The sequence below is a fragment of the Rattus rattus genome, chromosome X, assembly GCF_011064425.1.
Source record: "Rattus rattus isolate New Zealand chromosome X, Rrattus_CSIRO_v1, whole genome shotgun sequence".
NCBI classification, from domain to species: domain Eukaryota; kingdom Metazoa; phylum Chordata; class Mammalia; order Rodentia; family Muridae; genus Rattus; species Rattus rattus.
In genome coordinates, this window is record NC_046172.1 from 96,111,437 (window position 1) to 96,117,768 (window position 6,332).

Here is a 6,332-nt window from a genome sequence, read left to right on the forward strand (position 1 = left end):
GAGACACCTTCTCCAATTGTTATTGTACATGAAGACCATGTTGCACAGCTCCTACAAATGAGTATGAGGCCTTGGTCCAACCCCAGCATAAACCCTAGTTGGTGGCCCAGTCTCTGTGATCCCCTAGGGTCCCAGGTTAGTTTACTCTGTAGGTCTTCTTGTGGTGTTCTTGACTCCTCCGGGTTGTTCAATTTTATCCCCTACTCTTCTGAAGGCTCCCTGAGCTCTGTCTGATGTTTGGCTGTGGGTCTCTGCATCGGTCTCCATCTGCTTCTGGATGAAGCCTCTCTCGGGAGGCAGTTATGCTAGATTCCTGTCTGCAACCATAGCAGAGTACCATTAATAGTGTTAGGCATTGGCTCTCTCACATGGGATGGGTCTCAAGTTGGAGCAGTCATTAGTTAGCTATTCCTTTAGTCTCTGCTCCATATAACAGTTACTCTTAAAGATTCCTTCCCACTCAATTTTGAGACTTCTTCTGATAGTTTTCTTTCCCCCATCAAGTCAATTTTGTGTTGTCCACTTAGTCCTGAGATTAGGGTCTACCCTGGCATGTATTCAATGTACTCGGGGTCATCATAGCTTTAAAGAAAACTAACCCATGTTCTCTCAGAAGCTATCAAATGTTAATAGTTCCTCAGCTAGTAATGTGATTTTGTGCCCTCGTCATCCAGTATATGTTGGGATTATTATGTCTGGCTAGAGTTTGTGCAGGTCTTCTACATGCTTGATAGTACCAAGGTCCTTGATAGTATCAACCACCTCTGGCATTTATGTTCTTTCCACTTTCCCTTCTGCAAAGATTCCTGGGCCTTGGGGTTGGGGATTTAGCTCAGTGGTAGAGCATTTGCCTAGCAAGCACAAGGCCCTGGGTTCGGTCCCCAGCTCCGAAAAAAAGAAAAAAAATATTCCTGGGCCTTGATGGGGAGCATATACATGTATGCCCCATTAAGAGCTGAGTACTCCGTAATCTCATTCTCTGCACATTGATGAGTAGGAGATCTCTGTGTTAGCTGTCATCTACTTACAAAAAGTTCCTCTAATAAAGATTGAAAGATTCTCTGATCTATGGATATAGTAATAATGTATTAGGAATTGTTTTAACAGTGTATTTCATAGAATAAAATATTGGCTTACTCCTAGGGCCTAGTCATGGGTTCATGGCTCCATTGACAGTGCCAGGTATAGATTCTATCTCATTAACTGAACCTCAGATTTAAAACCAAAGGGTGGTTAATTACTTCATGTCATCCATGCTGCTATTACAATAGTAAGCATATCTTATCAGCTAATCATTGCTATAGCCTGCAGAGTTCACAGACAAGTGAGATTGATAATTACTTTTTTTTCTTCTGGCAACATGCATAGTACCTTCCAGCACCAGCCAATAGGGATGAGACTTCCAGGAGAATCCTAGCTTGATTTCTCCATGTTACCTGATCAAGTATGTGTTGTCTTCAACTGTGGTTCTAGACTGTACCCAAGAGTATTGACAGTAACCAATAATGGGGGGGGGGAGTTATGTCTATGTGACACATTGGTCAACAACTTAAAAAGAGGTGACCCATTTCTGGTACTGGAGCTTTTATTTGCTAGCATTGGGGTATTTAGTTGGGGTATTGTTCTGTTGTAGAATAATTCCTTTAAAGATCTTTTTGTATGTGTGATACTAAACAAATTTTCTAATAGATAGATACATAGATAGATAGATAGATAGATTATATATATATAGAAACAGAGAAAATTTGTTTACTAATAAGTTTCCAGTTTCAAAAACCATTACGGTTAATTATCCTTCCCCATATTCCCTCTTCTATGCTTACCCCAAGTATACACCTGAAACTAATTTGAAGAATTTTGATCTAATTTCATTGGCAGAAGATTTCAAGATAGGCTAATATTGACTCTGTTGTCACTTAGTGATCACTTTTATGCAGACCTATAATGAAAAGAAGCAAGTAGGTCAAAAAAAATACAAAATCTACGATTTGAAGAGAAAAAAACACCAGAAAAGGAATAAAGGGAGGGGTGCCTTCAGGTCAAACCCTACCCAATTCTGCCACTTGTGAAAAGATACTTGAGGAATGTTCTGTTCCTAAAGTGAAGAAAAACTTATTCTACAAAGGAATAAAAAAAAATCAAGGAGGGCTCCGGGTTCCATGTTGTGGTTTGCCCTGGAGTTATCTGTATTTTGATGCTAATTCCACTGCCCCAAGGACAGCGGCCTAGTTCAGTACTCAGGAATCAGGTGACTCCACCAGAATCTTCTCCCCATTGAATTTGTAAAGTACAGGTGAGGGGCAGGTACAGGATAGAAGGAGGCCTGTCATTGGAGGAGAAGGAAGGACATGGAGAGAAGTTTGAAGGAAGGGAGAAGGGGAAGACTGAAGGAAGGAGGAGAGAGAGAGAGAGAGAGAGAGAGAGAGAGAGAGAGAGAGAGAGAGAGAGAGAGAGAGAGAGAGAGACTGTGGCAGGACAATGGGGGCTGACGTAAAGATCTCGCTCTGTGTATTTATAGGTTGTTATTAATGTTCCTAAGGGATGGATGGTACTGGGTTTTGTATGTTTAAGTGGGCAATTATATCTTATCAATTCAATCTAAGATTATTGTGTTGTGTGTTCTATGTGAGGGTTTGAGTGTAGGAAAGTGTGCGGCGGCAGGACACACTGGGCGGCTGCTGTGAAGTTGGGATGCGTTTCTGCCAAGATATCCAGCAGATGTCTTGGGACACTGAGGTGCAGGACCCAGTGAGGTAAAAGACAACCTTACTTTTTATTTTTTATATTTTTACAACAACAGTTCCATCACAAGCAGGCATCAGAACTTGACAGCATCAGTCTCTTGGTTCTGGGTTTTGAGTCATGAAGAATGCAGGAGTAAAGGAGCTGTGAAATCTTCCTCCAAGGGTAAAGAAAGTCACTGAAGTCAGGCATGTGTTATGGGAGTCCCTGCATAGAGGACAGGGAAGGCTAGTATGTGAAGCCATAAAGGTAAAGCCTTGGAGACTTCAAGATGTTGACGATGCCAGAGCCATGATGTATCTGCCAAGAACTGCTGCAGACAGGGAAAGAAACCATCCCAAGAGAGAAGTATGTTGTAGTCCCAAAAGCTGGAGGAATGGGGCCATCTAAGCCCTTTGATGTCAGACATGGACTTGCAGGATTTGGAGTTTGACCTCCTGGGTTTTCATCTTGCTTTGGTCCACTATTTCCTCACTATGCTATCATTTTTTCCATTTTGAAATAATCATGTATATTCTGTGCAATGGTATGTGTAATTTGCTTTTTTTTTTAATTTTATAGGGAGATTGTCTTGAGTCTCAGAAAAAAACACTGGATTTTTAAACAGTCTTGAGACTGAAAGACTATGCAGACTTTTGAAGTTGGACTAAGTGCATTTTGCATTGTAGCTATAATCCTATATGAGCCTTTCAAAAGCCCATGTCATTTCCAATTAGTGCTCCTCTCTCTTCACTTCTCCCTCTCTCTCCTTCTCTCTTTCCCTCTCTCCCTTCTCCTTCTTTCCCCTCTCTCCTTCCTCTCTCCCTCTCTTCTTTCTCTTTCTCTCCCCATCTCCTTCTCTCCCTGTTGTCCTTCCCTTCTCTCAGTTTTTGTTTCACCATGTAAGCTCTCAGCTACTGCTCACGTACCATGCCTGCCTGTTCCCATGCTCCACACCTTGATAGCCATGTACTTAACTATCTATCGGAACCGTGAGCCCCAAACTAAACATTTATTTTATGTCTCCTTGGCCATCGTATCTTGTCATAGGAATAGAAAAATAACTAGGAGAGCACCCTGATCCTAATGTTTTTCTCTTTTTGTTCTATTTATTACTCTCTTTATGTTGAAAGTTTTTCTTAAATATCTGTTCGTATGTTCTTCACATCAAAGAATGGGGAAACAAATGTTTTAAAAAGTTGTCAGAAACTATTTACACAAAAGAAGTTTGCTATCTTGCTGTAGGGTGCCCTAAAATGCAACAATGTTGGATAGATTTTTCTCTAAGATCTCTGAGTTTCTTTTAAGAGTATCACTCCAATTTTTGGAGCTCATAACTAATATAGTTGGACATTGGACATTCTGTGCATCTGATTAAGGAAGTCAATGAATCACATGTGTGAAAAATGAATTGGTTCACCTCCCATTTTCAGTCTTACCCTCTTTTTCAAGACATTTATATAAAGAAGGTTGGTATTTTAATTATCTTTGTATCTCTATAAGGAAAGACCTGAGGCAAAGAACTTTAAAATTTATTTAACCCACAGTTTTAAAGTAGCAGAAACTCAACTCACACACAGATAGCAATGGCAGTTATGTATGTGTGAGGGAGCATGTGAGTGCATCTATAACAATGAATAGTTTTGAAGAGGGAGAGCTCAGTGTTTTTCCCATAATCCTTTGCAAAGACATGCCTTCAATATCCTGAGGACCATGTCTCTCCCCTATGTGTAACCTCCCACAAGTTTAACCATATTCTGTTGTTGTAAAAATATAAAAAATATAAATGCTGTCTTTTATCCCTGCTAGATCCGGCACCACAGTGCCCCAAGATACCTGCTAAATATCTTAATTCTCAGTCAACAAAGCCTCTCACCTGCTTTGCTCCATTGCACATCACACTGCCAAAGGCCTTGCTCTGAGCCTGGCAGCAATCTCTCTACCTATCTAGTTCCCAAGGCAGGTTTCCATGCCAGAAACACATATCCCAACTCCATGATAGCCCAGACCAGCCGCCCCACACTCCATTACTCTTAAATGTACACATGAAAGAACACACAACACAATAACCTTTGACCCAATTGATAAGATATAATTGCCCACCTAAACATACAGAGCCCAGTACCATCCATCCCTTAAGAACATTAATAACGGGGAAGGGGGGAAAACGAACATTAATAACAATCTGTAAATACACAGAGCGGAATCTTAACGTCAGCTTCCATTTTCTCTCAGCTGTGACTGCCCTCCCTTTCCTTCCTGTCTCTTCCTCTTTCTGTTCCAGTCTCCTCCTCTTCCTTCAAACTTTTCTCCCACCCATCTTCCTTCTCGTCCAATGACAGGCCTCCTTCTATCTTGTACCTGCCTCACCTGTGACATCATCCCACAATATTCCACTTGTACTACCTTGTAGACCAAGTCTGGTGTCACAGACCTTTGTGGGGCAATCTTCCAAACCATAGCATCTGACTTTCCCTTTCACTATACCTCCCCTCTATAATTATTCTAAACTGTGACTCTCCCCAGACCACTTTACCAATTAGCACTCCCTTGCCTTTTAGCTTTCATACAACTCCATTCTAAATGACCCAACTCCCATCTTCATCATTCTAAATTTGTATCATCTGTATTCCTTTGTTATCTTGGGGTATGGAGTCAATACATGCCAGTAATCTGTGTTTGATCTTCTTGAAATACATAAAATCATTTCAAATAGAGTTTGATTTTTCTAAGAATAGGGAACTAAAGAGCATTATGTTCATTGCTGAGATAACATCCAATTTATTTAGTAATAAAAGGCCATTTGTTAGCACAAAGAACTGAAACACTAGAACAGTGCATGTTTATATAATTCCTTCTCAAGAACGGATTTCAAAGCACAGATCAAGCATTTCTAGTATATTTTTAGTGCAATTAGTTAAGTATGCATTTGCATGCCTTAGAAGTGATTATTTGTCTAGAGAGCATGTTTTAAAAGCACATATTCACAACTAAGCATGGTAAGAGATACCTTTAATTCCAGTACTTAGGAGGCAGAGGCAATCACTTATCTGTGAGATTCAGGCCAGCCTGGTCTACATACCAAGTTCCAGGACAGATAGGAATACATAGCAAGGCCCTATCTCAAAAATCAATTTATGAGCCTTGGACTTACAGAAAATCTGGGAATTAGCCTAGCTTCTCTCGTTATCTTATGTGCAAAGCACTTAAATCACTGGGAAGCCAGCAACAGCAAATATTGGGTTACCCTATTTTCTCCTCTTCATTTCCCCCTGCTCTTGTTGACTCTAAATGTATAAGGGAGGCTTCGAGGAGTTCTTTCAAAGAGTAGCAACTGTATGACTAACCCAACTCTCCAGACAATCCTACTTCAGTAAAAATCTACCAACGAATCAATGAAGAGAATGGATTTCATCTAAGCTGAGTAAACTCATGGGTCTACATTCATTGATGTGATGGAGTGAAGATAAGAGCAGTACTGTGAGTCAGAGATTCTCATACTTTCTAAATGTCTAAAGCTATAACAAATATATTAGAAATCATGTTAGAGTGCTGCTCAAACTTAGATACCAGGAAAAAACTTTAAGAATGAAATATAAAACTTCCTGGAC